The sequence below is a fragment of the Protobothrops mucrosquamatus genome, unplaced genomic scaffold, assembly GCF_001527695.2.
Source record: "Protobothrops mucrosquamatus isolate PMUCROS unplaced genomic scaffold, P.Mucros_1.0 scaffold2225, whole genome shotgun sequence".
Classification (NCBI taxonomy): Eukaryota; Metazoa; Chordata; class Lepidosauria; order Squamata; family Viperidae; genus Protobothrops; species Protobothrops mucrosquamatus.
The window spans coordinates 157,820-165,386 of record NW_015388315.1 but is presented as its reverse complement, the minus strand read 5'-3'; the positions used below and the strand labels follow the sequence as shown (position 1 = coordinate 165,386).

The following is a 7,567-nucleotide window of genomic DNA, read 5'->3' as shown; positions in this document are numbered from 1 at the left end:
GTATGAAAATTACCTTGTAATGGAATGAGAATAAGAAAATGGATTGTGATAATAGAGGCTTTAGAGATTTGGACTGATTTAACAATTAACTGGGTATGTGAAGTTAGCAAGATGATATTTTGTGTAACAATATGTTTGTTTTAGATATGATAATTATTCGGATGAGATTTAAATCTTACTTAATGGACTGAAATGATTTTTTTTGTCTTGTTTTGTTATAGAAATAGATTGACTGGTAGATTATATATACAAAATATATTAGAGTAATATTTTTTATCTTAACTAGGATAACTATTTTGTAGTGGAAGAAGAAATAAGAGAGATTTGTGATAAGAGAAAAATTGGTACTAATCAATGACTTATTAGACTAAGAAATAGAATATATCTGGAAATATTAGAATTTTATTGTTGGAATATTATGTGTATTTTAGAAGGGGTACCCGAAGTGCTAATGATATGTTTATTCAAGATTAAATTGGATTATGGTAATTCTAAATCAGTAAAGCTTAAAAACAGGATTTGGATCTATATAGATGTAATGTAGAAATGGATTAACCTAAATACGTTATATTATTTGAGGGAAACAGAGAGGGAACATTTAATGAATTAATTTGAGTTATATATATATGACTTTGTCTTTGGATGATTGATTACCCCATCACCATGGTGTTTCTCAAGCACTTTGATGTAAAAGTTAAAAAACCAATAAAACTTGTTTATAAAAAAAAAAAAGAAAGGTGGTGGCCTCATTGACTTCTTCAAATGATTAGCTACATCGAGCGCTGCAAAAACAATAGCTTCAAAGCTAACAAAGGCAGCGCAGACAGACTTAGGTAAGAAGGCTGTTGCGGCAGCAAAGCATATCAGTTTACATGCTATAGACTTTGGAAAAGACGCGGCTATAGCTAAAGCGAAAAGATTAATTGATAGAGCGGCAACACCTAAAAACTTTAAACCAGCAGAGGAGACAACAAATATACATGATCTGCTAGTGGGCATGGGTGTTAACATTAACGCTATTGCTATTCAAGACTTGCTGAAACGATTAAACAATAAAAAAAATCTTTGCAATTTAAAATGTTTAGTGTTATTAACCAAGAAGCAAGAAAGGAGTACGGTATGTATTGTCAAGACTTTGTGAAATGATTTTTCGGAGGAGAAGGATTTCGAGTAGTAGATAGCACAGAACCAGGAATTCAAGTAGAGGTATATAACATAGGGCAAGGTTGTCGAGTATTATATATCAACACAGAACCACCAGGTCAAATAGTATATAAACGTTGAGCAGCATAAATAAGTATAAATAAAAATAAATCTTTGCAATATAAAATGTCTAGTCCTGGTGATATTCTCAGCTTTAGAGAATCTGTTAAAATCCATGAAGCTGTAGAGAGTTACGAGTTTCACAAGTGTGAACCTGCCGCTCTTACAAACTTAAACACCACCAGCGAGATTCATATCAACATTGAAATGCAAAATCTCTTTACTCATCCTGCAGAATCTTATCTGCTGTTTGAGGGATGTTTAACCAAAAACAATAATGGAGCATATACAAACACCGATGCTGTAGCTTTGTCAAACAATGGTCTGATGCACCTGTTCTCGCAGATTTCATACTACTTGTTGAACCAAGAAATCAAGACCATGTTTCATCCTGGGCAGGCTACGACAATGCTTAGATTGCTAACGTACCCCGACTACTTTGCTAAAGCCCAGGGACTAAACCAGCTTTGGACAAAGGATACTGCTGCGGCGGCCATAATTGCAAACAAGTCGGGATTTGCTGTTCGTCAAGCGTACTTGATCAAAAAGCCAAACGATAAAGGAACGTTTTAGTTCCTTGTTCCTCTGAAAAACATTTTTGGGTTTTGAGACCACTACGACAAGATCGTCTACGGGTTCAAGCACACGCTGATGCTGGTTAGAAAGCCCAACGATGCTATCTTCTGAGCAAGCAGTGTTACCGCCGGAAAGGTGGACCTACATAAAATTTCGTGGTTCATGCTGCACGTCGTTCCATCGGATTTAGAGCGAGTGCAATTATACAAAATGATTGAATTAAAGACAATGATACTGGTGGATTTTCGATCCACACACTGCGATACTATAATGGTACCGCAATCGACCACGTTCAGTTGGAGGTTGGGTATTAGGTCTTCTCCAGAAAAGCCTAGGTGGATACTAGTTGCATTCCAAACCGATTGCGCTGGTAGCCAAGAAGCAAACCCGTCAATCTTTGATCATTGTGACCTCAAGAACATGTACGTTACGCTGAACCAAAAATGATATCCCGCTGTTGACTACAACTTATCTTTCCCCAATCAACAATTTTCAAGAGCTTACCGTGATGCGGCAACGTTTAGTGAGAAGTTCTATGGGTTGAATCAACTAATTATGCAGAGCAACATCTCCCCGGCAGAGTTCAAAGATTTCTTCCCAATCATGGTGTTCAATGTAAGTAAGCAGAGCGAAAGACTAAAATCGTTCAAATCAAGGCGACGTTCAACAATGAGGTACCGGCCATGACAGAAGCTTTTGTGGTGGTTATTTCAGACAGGTTGCTAAACTTTCAGTCTGATGGGTCAAAAATGTCGGTAGTGTATTGAGATTGTGGTGGTTATGCTAAGGTTTCCAAACCTAAATAGGGTTTGAAAACATTACAGTTTCTTGAGCAATGATATGATGCCTAGGTTCAGTGCAGTAGCATCGTTATGATTCTGCGTCTTAACTTTAATGATAGTGTCATTGGATAGGTTTAATACTCGGCTAAACTCGAACTGATTTTTAATAAAACCTGCAATTAAACTCACTTCGATCTCTTGGACTTTCACGATGAGCTCAATTTTGGAGTCTTGGTTGAATGTTTTGCCATAAATCGAAAGCCTCCAGATGCCAGAGTTAAGTAAAAAAAAATCACATCGGTAGTGTTTTTGACCAACAAGCTAATGCGCGGATTGCAGGCGGTGTTTAGGTCAATGGATCACAAGGTCTTTAGCAGGCTAGAAGAATCGATACTGCCTATGTAGATGTCACGGGCGAGTGAGGTATCCATGTAGTTTTTCGTCGCCACATTGTGTGCATCAGTTGAATCCGGGAGGAACGTGAGATGACGATTGGTCATGTTAACGTCCTTGTGGATCTGTATGCTGTCGGGAGTACCGAGCCAGCACATGCTTTGACACGCGGCTCGGACCAGAAATCTGTGTGGTTTCCAGAGTAATCAGTGTCTGCGTCTTTGGCGGTTCAGCGACGGTAAAGTACAAACTGGTTTTGCAAATTTCCCAGTGTGAGGGTGAATCCTTTCCCAGATGTGAGATCTGTACAGCTCAGATGCCTGTGTCGGAGCTGATACTCAGGTGCAGGTCGCCGATCACTTTGCTAGCAGCATCCTCATAGCTCTTTGTCGCAACATATTGCACATCAGTCGGATCCACTACATTAACGGTCTTGTGAGAATCCAAGTCAATCTCGCTGGTTGCGGCATTACCGCCATCTTAGAAACGTGTTATTAACTTGCGATAAAGTAACTCCTTCGGAAACTATTCTTTGTGAGTCATCAGTATCTGTTCTTCTGAACTTGTCGATGGGCATTTTATATATACACTTCATTTTTTTTAATACAGCGTGTTTACAACCTCCTGAAATTTGTAGCTGTCGCTCAACATTTTAAGTACGAAAAGACACAAACGTCCGCAAAATGTCTCGCCATCCGGCTGTATTCGCTCGCTATTGTAGTACATGGGACAAGCCAAGTACCCGACGATCTTGTTGGGCGGCGATAACCCGTAACTGTCAAAGTACAGCTTCTAGCTTCCTTTCTTAGAACAAGCCGTCCAGTGGTTTGCTTTTCCATCGGAGCTATCCAGGTTCAAAATACCGCACTCTATCTTTTGAGGCCGTTTTGGCAGCTCGTCTCTTAGAAAAAGTCCTCTAAAGGTTTTAATTTTTAGCTTCTCAACCGCATCCGTCAGCTGAAACTTTGACAACGGAACGTTCGGAACCACGACTCCTTCCACGTCAATGTTCATTTTGTATTAACTTTATAATTTGCAGTATATAAAAAGGTAGTTTTGTTATCCATTTATAATGCAACTTTTTGGGAGGTGATTTCTCTGTAAGCTGCTTTGTGTCGTAAAGTGTGGTGATGGGATTAACCTGTTTTCCTTTAAAGTCAACAAAAATTAAAGGTAGGTCTTTTTTGGAAACTTTTGTGGCCATAAACCCACGGTCTGTAAGATGCTTCAGGTCGTTGTAAGGCAGGGCTTTTCAACCTTTTTACCGGTTGTACCAGTTTTAGGATATGGCAATATTCGAGTACCACCTAGCAAGGTGTCAAAAACTTGATGACAAAAAAAAACCTGTTCAAAGTTGCAATTGCACTGAAATGACTTATGACCATTTTTCACACTTATGACCATTGCAGCATGCCCAGGGTCATGTGATTTATATTTGGATGCTTGGCAACTGATTCATATTTATAATGGTCACAGTATTCCAGGGTCATGTGATCCCCTTCTGCAACCATTTGACAAGCAAAGTCAATGGCAGAGCTGCTGGTGGCCAAGTGCTAAGGCGGGACTTCGTTTCCTCCCTCCCTTCCCTGCCTCCCTTTTTCTCATTCCCATCTCCTTCTGAAGGAAGAATTTGAACCCCCCCCCCATATTTTCCCTCTTCCATATATTGATCAAACAAGGAAAGGCCTCCAGAGACAGAAAAGACAAGCTGCTGAGTGAACTAGCTTAAAAAGGCACATTCCCCTTTAAGAATTAGCTACTGGCTAGAAAGGAAAGTAAGGAGCGCAGCCGGCACTTAAGGAAGAAAAAAAAATGTAAGTACTGGCTGCNTGCCTCCTTTTATAGGCTCTCCTGTCTCCACCTCCCCTCCTCCTTTCTCATGGGGGAGGGTGAGCCAGAAGTGAGCCTGGGGCCTTTGCAGCTCCAGAGGACTTTCTTACAGTAAGTCCTTGCCTGTGCTGGCTCTTTCCCTCCCCCACTACACTTGGCTAGGCAGGGCTGTGTACCACCTGCCACTCATTAATGTACCACAAGTGGTACGCGTACCACCGGTTGAAAAGCCCTGGTTGGAAGGCATGATGACGTTTGTTTTACCTCTTGGCATGTTTTTATTTAGAAGAATAAAATATTTTAATGCAGATTCACTTTTGTAGTTTGTAGTGTCTGTGTGTTAATGTGTGTATCCCATCTTCCAATATGAAACGTTTATCGTCGGTGTTCAAAGCTACCTTCTTAATCTCTTCTGTGTAGACATCGTGGAGGTGGGATTTAATAACATTCATCATTCTGTACTGTTTCTCATGGCTGTCCAGCGTCACTTTGTAGTCATCTTGAGTAATGGTTTTATCGACTATGTTCGTCTTCACTCCTTTGCATTTCTTGTATTTCTTCTTCTTGTCTTCATGACCCTTTAACATTTTGTATGAATACAGCTTAGCCCTCAGCCCGACAAACACTTCAGTTTAGCCCTCAGCCTCATCCATGAACATACCGATCACTTTCTTGTTAACTCCAGTTTTTATTCCAGATGGATGATCCTTTGGGTAGTTTCTCATGTCGAATAGTTTCTCGATGTCATTGGCGAAGTCTGCATAGAAATCTTCAGTTTTTATCTTGTACATCAGACTGTCGGTGTCGGTGAACAACAACTTTGCTCCATCTCTGTACTTGTTTTTGATGTAGTTGTAGTGGAAATTGTACATCAGAGTCTTGCTCAAATCCAGTATACACATACATAGATATATCGGCTTGTCGTATACCAGCATTGTTTTTCTCATATGAACGGCAACCAAGTTTTTGTCAAATATCGTGAATCTGTCGTAGTTTGGTTGGGTGGTTAGTTTCAGCAACTCTTTCTCAGTCGTAACCAACTGTACGTTGATGCGATTCTCAATGTTTTCCATGGTCTTACCAAAGATGCTGTTATTCATGAGCTTGAAAAAGTCTTTCTCAAAGGTGTTGGAGACGTTCATTCTCAAGAAGGTATTCTTGTTGATGTATGGCTTCTACCATGCCTCCTCTTCAAATCTTATTCCTCAGTGAATTTTGATAATCTTCACCCGAGACTCTCATATTGCTTCAAGTTCTCATAGTGCACAATGTACTTGGTCTTGTCGTACAAGTTGGGTATTAGCTTTTGCACCTTTGATCCTTTGGGTATAATATTTTCTGGGGCAAGAGGATAATCATTGTGAAGATCGTGCAGCTCTTTTTAGTATTCCAAGTCAACTTCGAGAATACAACCTGTCCCATCTTTGCTTGTAATAGTTTTCCAGTCGTTGAGTTCTGTTTCTTCCATCCATTTAAATCTACAAACCGGTAGCGGTTTGCTCATTGCCCATCCGTACAGGTTGTTTGCATCCAGATAAACAATGTATGATGAAGGTTTACTACTGTCAAAGGCTTCATCCATGTACTTGTTTGCTCAAGCGAAACGATTTGAGATGACACTGACTCCACCGCGTATTCCTTGATTTATCATGAGCAGCATATTGTAATCACTCAACAGCTCTAGTACAACCTTTGTCAATTTCAGTGCAGTGTCCCAAGCAAGTCCCAGTGATGTATAGCACCAGGCGGGATCTAGTTTGTAGTGTTTCATGCAAGTGCCTCTAAAGTTCTCAAAGATGTTGGCCAATGACAACACGTTGCTCTTGTTGTACAGGTTGTGGTAATCCCAAAGTGTTTTGCATCCAAATTCGTTCCACACCTATATAGCGTGCTTATAGTAATTGTCACTTAGCACGCTGTCATTCAGTTTCGAATAGAAGATGAACTTTTGCGGTAGATTGGTTTTGTTTAACCTTTCAGCAGAGTCCATGTACTCGTAGGAATAAACTCCTTTCTACAGCAAAAGATCAAACCGTTTTCCACTGTATACCTTTGCCAATTCTTTTTTTTTTTTTTTGAAAATTTTTATTTTTAAAGTAGAAAAAATTATACATCTTTCAAACATAAAATGCATTAACATACATACATTTCAATTCTAACATTACACATTTTAGTTATATAACTATTAATGCATACTTATAATACCATCCCGACTCTCCCCCCACCCCATTATCCCCCTTCCCCTCCCTTTCCCCCCCTTCCCCTCCCTCACTTCCCAGAACTGAACACAGGGTTACCAAGCCATTATAATATCCACAACTTATCTACCGACCTTTGCCAATTCTTTACACTGGTCTTTGCTAAGATTCTTTAGCAAAGCATCGAGGCTTTCAGGCATAAACCTAAAGCTGTCGAAAAATCGCAATTCTTGCTTAACGATCACTTCTTTTTTTCCTTAATGATCTCTTTTTTTCCTTCCTTAATGATCTATTTTTTTACTTCCTTAACGAACTTGTCAACAACAAACTCTCGACTGAACGAAATGTATTTTTCCTCATTGTTGGGAATACACTTTATTTTTTCATTATTGCCTTGCAGCTTCTTGATAACTAGATGGCTGTCGTACCTGGAAAGGTTATGGAATATTACAGGGATAAACTTTGGCACTTTATATTTTTGATTGCAGCAATAGTGCGCAGCGCCTCTAAACTTTCCCGTATAGT

General features: G+C 39.7%; 1 pseudogene; it reads right to left on the bottom strand.

Moving 5' to 3' along the window:
• Nucleotides 1-5,476: 5,476 nt before the first annotated feature.
• Nucleotides 5,477-6,426, bottom strand: LOC114923171 (annotated as a pseudogene).
• Nucleotides 6,427-7,567: the final 1,141 nt, after the last annotated feature.